Raw genomic sequence first — 10,964 nt, forward strand, 5'->3', positions numbered from 1 at the left:
CATGGGAACTGGTCCCTCCAAGCGGGAACGAAGGCCCTCTCCCTCCCCGCTTCATATAGTCGCTTCTTCTCAATCCTGGCTGAACTTGAATTACTGGCCTCGGCCTTTCTTTTTCTTGACTCTTGTTCTGATTGATCACGCCGTTCGCGACGACAAAAATCGCCTAGTTTGGTCTGACGACTCATTGTTTATTTTTTTCGGTTGGGAATCTTGAAGCCGAGTCATGTCCGAAGCTTGCATGCATTCATCTTCTACTTACAGTGATAAAAAAATCAAAACAATTTATTCATGAAAATTTCCTAGGAAATGTCTCGCCTTTATGACAAATGAAAAAAAATATATACACTTTCTATTTACAATGATGAAAAAAAAGAAAATTTATTGAGGAAAATTTCCTAGAAAATGTCTTGGCTTTATACTCAGTCATTATGCTGCCAAAGAAAAAGACAATACATGCACAATGTTCCTAAATTTCTTTAATAACTCCATATGTAATAAAATAAACTCAATATTTCAGCTCATAGCCAATTCTTTAATACACTATAATAACTCTAATATTTCTTATGCTTAAGATAAGTCATGAACATAACAAAATTGTACGACAGGCAAAAATATCTATATTTACAAACATCTTTAATTTTAATCTTAAATAATTGTAAATCAAATTGTTTTGAAATAGTCTTTTTTAAATACTAATACATGTGCATACATGTATTGGCATTATACCTTATTCTACACCTGATTATTCACAAAAAATAACATCAAATTAACTACACAATCTTTCTTGGAAAATGATAATTTAAGAAATATTGCATTACACTGAAAAAAAAAACCCCATACATAACGTTTCCCATATTTCTATGATAACTCCAGTCCATATGTCACAAAATAAACTTATTTTAAGCTCATAGCCAATCATTTTGATACATTCAATAAAGAGCTCAAATACTTCTTCTTTATCAAATATTAATACATGTGCATACTTGATATTGTAGTTTACATTATATCTTATTCTATACCTGATTATGCATAAAGGTAACATCCAAATAACTACACAACCTTTATTAATTATTTTTTCATTTATCTGAGAAGTACACATACTACATGAATTGATAATTTCACAATTAACCTGATCTTATTTGTGTATTCTCGATTCGTTCATAATTTTGATAGTCATAGAGGTGACTATGCACATGAACAAAATATAATTAAACCAAAATATATTGAATCTTATATTACATCTAACAGCATTTACAATTTCGGTTTATAAAACAAAAATTAAATCATTTACATGTGCTAAATAAAATCTTAAATTCATGATTGTCCATGTTATATCAGGTTGAGATATCCCAAACACCACACAAGGGCAAGGCATATAATCATCAAAATCTTCATATTGGCCATCTCTTCAGAAAATTTTCACAATTTCAATTTCTGAAAGCAAAAACACATATAAATCATATTTAAATTTTCACTACTCGTAAACTGGGGTGGCTTTGGACCAATTTTAACTATTTATATCAATATCTTCATTATGAACAGAGGAATTCTTGGGGGTAATGTGGGGGTTAGCAAGTACTGATAAAGAGGACATCATGTTATATAGAATTACCTGCTGTTAATTTTATTTCATGATTGTTTTTTTTGGTCAAAGTTTGTCCAAAGTGATTCTGGAATTTAGGGTGACTTTGGACAACCATAAATATCCCACGCATAATCACCTGTATAACTAATTGTCCTAAGTAAACCTCCTTATGGGAGAACTGTGGAATACTATACAGTTGTTTTTAAAGTCTGAACAAGTCCAACCTTTTTTTTTTCAATAGCCACCATACCATATAATGACCTACAAGTACAATTTGTACATACAGTAGGCCTATATTTTTTTTGTGACATTTTATCTCAAAAATTTTGCTAACAATAAACATGTAAGAAATTTCATTTTAAAGGGGCATTAACAGACACTTGGTTGCACACTTTCTCCAGATTTTGTAATTCAATTTTATATTTTGATTTCTTATAAGCCTAAATATTCAAAATAGTAAATGAACAAATTTGAAAATGTGTAAAAACAGGGCACTGCATGAATTTTCTGCAGATCTGTTACTTACAATATTACCACGGTTAGTAGTTGACCAACTTGGTAAGTAAAGTATTGTACCAAATTTAGTTTTTAACTGTGCAAATAATAACTAGCCACAATACCTTTGAAGTTGTTAATGAAACACTTTAATGCTATTTTTAAGCAGACTTTCAGGTTGTATGCCAGGAAATAAATATACATATCTATTATCTAGTTGGCCAGATTAACTTACACTAGTTTAACAAAATAGTTGCCTAAATTCCTTTGAATGAAGATTGTTGTAGAGGTCAGCTTTCCAAATTTGCAAAATATCAAGATGATATTGGCAGTCCCTTCTAAATGCCATATTAATACCCCTTTAAACTGCATGAAAGAGAACACAACTTTCAACCTAAACAACACTGCCCATTGGAAACAAAAACACTCTATTCTTGGCCCTCTGCTCTGTGTCATTAATATTATAATAGCTGATTAGGTCTGTTTCAAATTTGACCATGCCTCTAATGGTATCCTCTGGCTGTGGCAGCTTCTTTACCACTTGATCCAAGTTAATAGAGCAGAGATCTCTCTTAGCTGGCCAACAAATATGTTCTTTACTGTAACTTGCTTTCCTAAGAAAGTCTACAGTACTTAAAAGTCACCAATAAGACTAGGATCTGCCCAACAAAATATTTCACAGACTTCTTTCCTGTAAACTTCACAAGAACCCAGTTGCCTTATTCAATATCTTTCTTTCAAATAGGCAATTCTTGCTCTATTTCCTCTTCATGCTCACCTCTAGATTCTCTTTCTATCTCACTTTCCTCTGATTCAATTTTAAGCTCATTTTCATCTGATTCATTTTCACCTTCACTTTCCTCAGATTTGCCTTCAACTTCACCTTTCTCCGATTTCATTCCATAAACTGGCTTTTTCTTGGCCACCCTACTAGATGAACTATCTGCCAAACTCCCCCTTTCAACTTTCATTATGGCTTTCACTCATTTTTTCAAAAAGAGACTTGTCTTTGACCTCTGCAGCATAAACACTCTTTCCAGAAACTATATGTACCCTTGATTTGACCTACATTATTTTCAACAGCCACAAAATAATGACTACAGCCTTTTCAAGAGATTCTTCAGAATAGTTGTTGTAAATTGTGGCTCACTCTCTTCTTTTATATGATCTCCCCATTGTTTAGTTCCTAACTATCTTAAATATTCTATCCTTACTATCCTGACTTATGCTCGCTACTCAGAAAAAAATAATAAAAATAATTCATAGCTGTCGAACATTGGTACTCCTTTGATGTCCAAAGTCACCCCATACATGAAGACAAATCATGGGGTGAAATTGGACATGGCCTATTTTCAGATTTGCAAGGATGGTCAGGTATCATGACTATACATGTGGTTTCATGATCCCTTTATGCTCACTATCCAACCAATAGCCTTGAGCTTCCGTTCTTCTATATTCCGAGAGTGCCAAAAGTTTGACAGCCATAAAAATTAAGCATTTTATGGACATAACATTTTATCCATTATATCCATTCATAATATTCATACATTCCCCTAAAATAACATACAGTAAAAAAATACTGGCCTTACCAAAAGAAAAAAAATGTAAATGAAACAATACTTTTTTAAAGTTGTGTCCAAAGTCATCCCTGTGTCCAAAGTCACCCCAGTTTACGGGGTATTGAATTACATAGTTACCATAAACTTTCTATGGCATTTAACACTTTCAATAAACAAAAAACAATAGAAGGTTGTTATCAAAATACTAGAAACATAACTACATTCTTTTTATATTTACACTTCTCTTCTCCCCCCCAAAAAACAAGAAAAATGACATAACCAAATTATCCCTAAAATATCCCAGCCTTAGCAGTAGTTTCTTTTTCTGGTTTTGATCAATACACATATTATGCAAATTACGCAAGAAAATTAAAAACACAAAAAGTGATATAGACAGAAAGTAAGTCTTTTTTTTACAACATTCTTTTTCGAAGAGATTTCCTAAGCACTCACTATATTTTTTTACATAGTTAACTAGTGTAATGAAATATATTACCTAAAATGGCATCATTGACAATAAACCTAACAAGGCGCTTAAACCAAAATTATTTACAAAGTTCTTTCCAAATTTCATTAAACAAATATTGTTGCACGAGAAAGAATTTTAAAAAAATCTTTACCTTTTCCTCTCATCAATAATTTTTTAATTTAATTTGGAAGCAGGCCTGATGTTCAACCATGCTTCATATTGACCTCTCCAAAAAATTCAAACACTCATATTCTTATATACTATGTTTATAACATTTTACAAACTTTCCATGCTTTTTTACCTCAAAATAACACTTCACCAATACCAAATATTTTTTGTTAATATATGTAAATCACCAACCATAATATCTATTTAATTAAATACAATGAATTTGCCGATATTATGGTTAAATATATATGTCTACTTACCACAATCAGCTTGGCTACATGATTACTGAAATAATTCATAATCACTAACATTGTTTTGTTTTGAAGATAACCAAACCCATCCGTGATTTTAGTTGTGGTTCTAAAAAAAAACTAAGGATTTTACAAATTCCTATAATATACAAATTTCAGGAAGAAAATAAAGTAATTGTGATAGAAAAGAACAAGATAATGTATTAATCATAGAAATTCAAAGAAGGAAGAAAATAGTAGGAAGATACGAGATAGAGAAGGTAGGAGCATCAGAGTAGAGAATGGAAACGTGCAAAAGAAAGAAAGAATGCCAAGTTCACTGAAAAACAAAATACGTCATAAAAGATCAAAACATCAAGGCATCAGGAATACAGTCTTTTAAAAGAACTTCTGGAGTTGGTGGTGGCAATCCTGCTGTTGGTCCCACGAAGCAGGCACAAGCTGAAGAAATGTTTCTGTGGAGTCCTTTTGGCGGATGAGTTTCCCTCGAGAATAGAAGCGTTGAATCTTCTTCTCAACAACGGAGACAAGGATTGACACAGAAGAAGATTCGGGAGCGATAGAAGATGGTGCAGGTTGTGAAGATGGAACAGATGGAGATGAAGCAGATGCAGGCCGTGAAGATGGAACAGATGATGGTGACGGAACAGGTTCAGGTAGAGGCTGAGGAGTCAAAGGATTTCCTGAATAGTTGGTTGTTTGTGCTGGAGACGTTGCGTTGGTTTCTCCTCCTCCTCCGTGTCCTCGATACTCTGTAGCAGCATGGCAAGGGGCTTGCCGGAAGGACGCTGAGGGGCCGGTGGGGTCTGAAATCCATTTTGGGCTTGGGACAGAAAATGACATAAGACACTCCCTGGCCTGGGGAACATTTGGTGCCAATTAAAAACAAAATCAAAAGAGGTCAAGTGACACCCATCCTTTAATTTGACGTGGTTTGACCCAATTGTAAGTCATAGCCAAACCTGTCTCAGTAATATATCATTAGATATAAACAAACTAACCTTGCACTTATCTGACAAGTGATAAGCAGAACTACCACAAGCAGAACTTGAAGTTGATGGGCCAACGGTACCACCAGATTTTTGTTCACGTATTGTGAAGTAGTTTCCCATCTCCAGCTTCTGCAATACTCTTAGTTGGGTCTTAAATTCGGCTTTCCTGGGACAAATCATGTCCGCAACTCGACCGCCACCCTCTTCGACCACCGCTAACCTCACAAATTCGTACACTTGTCCCTCCCCTAACACAGCCTGCCTCTGGTCAAGGCCCTCCACAACATACCAGTTCGACGTTACCTCCTTTGGAGGCATGGAGAGCGCCTAATAGATTACTGGTGATCTCTTAACTAAGCCGTTGATTTGACATCTTCTTTGCAATTCAACTTTTAGAAAACTGAAGTATAACTAGAATTTTAATTCGTCATGAGGACGAATTAGGTGATCTGTCTCTGATTCTCTTGATCATGAATATGATCACCATGTTAATTCAGATCAATACGATAATCATGATGAAAACCAAACTGTTATTCCGAAAAGAATATGTTGAAAACTCTTGAAATTCGGGAAATGAGGTGAAGCGGGGGTTGGTTATATGATGAAATGGTAATAAGCCCATCTCCACTTACCGACTTTATGCGTGTAGAGACATCCGACAGACAATCATCCAATATATTCAAAGCGTTTCAATTATTGCATGATCCCAATATTTGACACAATATATGCAAATTCACACAGATATTATCACAAAACTAATTTGGCTAGCACAAGCGGTATTTTGGATTTTTCTCTTGGTGAAATTACCGAGAAAAAGGGTAGTACGGACTTGAATATGAGATGAAGTGGAAGACACAATGTATGAAGTTTGCTTCAGGTGAGATGATACCAGCCCACAAAAGTAGTAATTTTAAGACGTTCTCAAAACATGTTTCCTAGAGTAGAAAACTTTGAGAAATGTGGTAGACGTTTTCATCTGCCGGAGAGTATCCGAGCAATCATTACATAAAATTGATGGCGATAATAATATATTTAAAACATCTCCTCATACTTAAAAACTTTGAATTTTGGTCAGAACGTGAGATAAATCTATTATCTATGATATATAACAATGAAAATACATACCAAAATATGCCTCTATCCCGTCAAAATGGGAAGCCGAAGACCCTTTTTCGCAAGAACTTGCTGCGGCTGAAAAATGACAACTTTTACCAAGTTTATGTCAACAGGCTCGTTTGTGACTATTCAGTTTATGTAATGATGATTAAATCGCGTCATAAGCTAAAACAATACATAAATATTTTTATGCAACGGAATTTATGTCAACAGCATAAGCTATGCATGATTTTATATCTTGATCAAAATTTATGTCATTATGACATAAATCATCATGCAACAGGGCCCAGATAGTACTAATAAAATAGTGAACTACTGCAGGATGAAAAAAAAGAGTAGACAAAAGATACAAAAAAAATAATAGTACAATGCACAAATCCAGATACATGGAATTTCAACAAGGTATGGAAAGAAAAGTGAATTTGAGTAAAAAAAAAAAAGAAAATGGGAGTAGCATGAACACTTGAAATAGAGTCGAGGTCAGTCTTAGAGTTAATGAGTTTCTTCATGTCTCTGTTTGGGTCACTGGTTAGGATCAGGGCTGTAATTCGGCCATCACGGGTCCAGGCCTCGACACGTGGATGATCTCTGGTGTCCTTCAGGAGCTTGCCGTTAACTGCCGTTAGATCCTCCTGAATTGACTGCCTGGAATTGGGCAGCTTCCAAAGCTTTGATAGAACCTCTGATGTGTTTTTGTAGGTTACGAACCTCATGATAACAGGGTCAAGGCTTACCTCACCCTGCCGGTCCTTGGTGTTTTTTGCTTCAGCCAATGACATCTGTCAACGTCATGGTCGTTAATGTCAATTTGCAATGCTTCTTTCACCAACTTTATAACTGAATCCTCGTCAGACTCTCTTGCTTGCTCTGGCTCCACAAAGACGCGCAGAGAATTCCGCCTGCTATACTGTTCTTGGGTGTTAAGGTCCCTTTTCAGGTGTGAAACTTCGTCATCTTTCTGGGCCAGTTGTTCTTTGGGCGACCAAATTTCCCTTTTTTGATCATCCCGGTAACTCTCCAGATCAAAAATTCTTGCCTCCTGTCGGTCAATGACCTCTTGTAACCTGGCAAGCTTGGTGTCAATATGTGAAGCCACTAACTCCACCAGCCTGCCATCTCCAAGAAGGTCCGCTTAAACCAGGGATACCAAAGAAGTAATGGATCCCTCAATTTCCTTTTTCTCTTTACTTTTGAACCTGAAGAATCTAAAATGAATATCAATTGTTGGTAAATACACATAACTTTAAACTGAGATGCATACAGAAATGAAATAAAACTTCTTACATACACTGTTGTGTACACTTGTACATTTACATTGAACTATAAACATCTAGAAAGAAAGGCAGTGGTTTGTAATTGCACAACTTACCACTTAGGTGCAAATTGAAAATAAAATAAGCCTTTTGCATACAATACTGAGGACACTTGTACATGAGATTTTTTCTTTGATCTTCAAAGATCCATAAGGAATGGCAGTGGTTGGTTACAGTGCCAAGAACTTTACGAGATACATGCATAAAATAGAATGAATCTTCCAGTGGGTCCAGTCCCACACACACTTTCGTATGCACAGTTTACTTTTGATACATGGTCTATGAACTAAGGCCATATTTAATTTTAATCTGTAAATGTAATCAATATATTTAACGGGCATTTTAGGCATCTTTGGCAATAGTAAGATAGAAAAAATAGGTCTATGAATACAGTAGGTATGATACACAAACTCACCTGCTAAAGTTCCTGGCAGCTGGCACTTAGGCAAACTCGGTGTTTTCTTTCCATTTCTTTAGCATCATGAACTGCAATCCTGTTGAAAGACCTCTCTCCTTTTGCATCTTGTGGGCCTTGTTTGTTAGCTTTCCAAGCTGAATTTCATGAGGCAGAGATAGATCATTCCCTACATTAGTTTGCAACTATTGGGATCCTGGAAGGGGTTGAGGTGGTTTTCAATACATGTTGATCTAACCTTCATCAAACAAGTATCAAATCTTGATAAAATTATATTAGGGATCCATTAAAATAAGAAACGGGTGCCAAGTTTTTGTTACACTCATGCAAGCTTTTTTTCTCCATACAAATTATTTAATGGGCTGAAAGAAAGAAATATGTAAAGGGGCTGTCATACCAAGAAATTTTCGCCAGCATTCCATTCTTGAAACAAATATGAGAAATTCAAATTCTTTCATGTGAAAAAAATATATTGTGTTGTTAAAAAAAGAGATGATTCTGGATTTTAAGAAACAGTGTGAAGAAAAATGGCAGAATTCATACATTGTAAAGAGAAAGTGCTAACTTTCAGGCGCTCCTATAGTGACTGGAGGTGAAGCTTTCTTTCCGTCTGGGGGAATCTACCCTAGTTTCACATAAACATATAATATCAAAATTTGAGATGTTTTTCTCAAGAATGTCATCAGATAGATTTTTTCGAAGACCACAAACATTTAAACTCATTAATTTACCATTGATCAGTCTTTGTTTCTTTTTTTGCGTTGCCTTCATCCTATTGTTGAATGAATAGACCAGATTCTCTCATCTTCTTCTCACTCCATCCGATGTTGAATAAGTCGTCAGGAGTGTCGATAACTTTCCTTGTTCCATCAGCCGTCAGACAGGTTACCTTTCCATCGACAGTCCAAACTCTCTTGATGGCACTATAACTGCCACCAAGTTATGAAGACAAAAGATCCAACGTTTAGACGGATGTTGAAATTCGAAACTTAAGTTTATTCATTCCAAACAGTGCCGTGAAACTGTTACTAAACAATGAACAGTTCAAACAATTAATGTCATATCGAATATGTACATTGCAATAATATCTTTTCCAATTAAACATTTATTAATCAAGTCTTATTAAGTTATTCTTTTAGTGAATTTTCCTCAACTGTGACATTTCAAACGAGACATATACGAGCATATATGAAAACATTTCATATAATGATTCTGAACTATTTCAAGGTCCGCGCCATGCTTCTTTTCAAGTTTCAAGTCTTCTAAATTAATAGAGTCATATTCAACAAGCAAAATGATGAAAATTTCATTTAAACCTGATAATAATTTTTTTTAAAATTGTTACAGACATTGATCGCCATGAATATTTTTATTGAATACCTGAACTCATTTTAAGTTCATACATCTGTGAAGGTCTCCTGTATGATAGAATTAATTGGAACACTCATGTATAATGTATTAAATCACTTGTCATAATAAAGATATGTAATAAAGAACTGTTTTTCCATTCATAATTTTTAAATGTCGTAACTTTGTTATTTCATTTTTTTTTTCATTTGATTAAATCATTATTTTCAGCCAGTACTCACTGTAGTACCTCTTTGATATTTTACAAGCAATACGTTACCTCGCTCTTTAGGATCTCACAGGTTACATGCACCAAGGCCAATTTTGCTTCCTTTGATAATGTGCATATCACACGTAATGCCTTTACAAAATCTTTCCCAGTGAGAAGTTGCAGGATCTTATTATGAGTTGCTTCACCATTTTCGTCATTGCCATCATCGTCATCACCATTGTCATCACTGACATCAACGTCATCTTTATCAAAATTGTCATCATCGTCATCTTTATCGAAATTGTCATCATTATCATCCTTTTGTACTTCGTCTTTTCCTGGTGTGGCAAAAGTCGCTGCTCTCTTTGCAGCGGGAGTCACACTTGGGTAAACAAAGGTCCTTTTCTTTCGTTCATTTTTTTTTAAAGACTTCTTGTTTAATTTTGTTTGACTTATTAATTTTGCTTTACACGATCCACAGATAAAGCAATTAATAATATTGTCCCTCTGAAAAACTTTCAACACAGTTCTTGGCCTTGTTAGAGATGATAATCTGAATTTATAACTAGTGTGCACAAAGTGCTGATTACAAATAACACATTTCTTCTGGCTTTCCACCATTCTTACTTTCTGCCCTGGGGGAGACTCTGCCTGGATCTATCTGAGCATGGACCATGATCTGAGCTTCAATATTGCAGCAGATCTCAAAGACCCACGACAGAATGGAATTTCCCTATCTGTACGTCATGAATATTCATTTATTTTGCGCACGCGCCCTAGCCTCGGTCTCGATCGGCCATTTTGTTTTGAATTTTGAAAGAAGGAGAGCTACCGCCACAGAACTTTTCGTTTTTTTGGAGGTTCCAGTCTGTGCCTCGATGTCAGGATACTGCCACACGATAATAATAATATAATATATGTGATTTTTAATGCGCCAAATCCACTCGGCAGAGTGCCCAAGGCGCAGTGAAAGAAGAAAGAAAGAGAAAAAGTACAAATATAATAGTAATAGATTCAGGAACAATTAAGAGTAAGAGGCATTG

This window comes from Lytechinus pictus, chromosome 3 (assembly GCF_037042905.1).
Source record: "Lytechinus pictus isolate F3 Inbred chromosome 3, Lp3.0, whole genome shotgun sequence".
Classification (NCBI taxonomy): domain Eukaryota; kingdom Metazoa; phylum Echinodermata; class Echinoidea; order Temnopleuroida; family Toxopneustidae; genus Lytechinus; species Lytechinus pictus.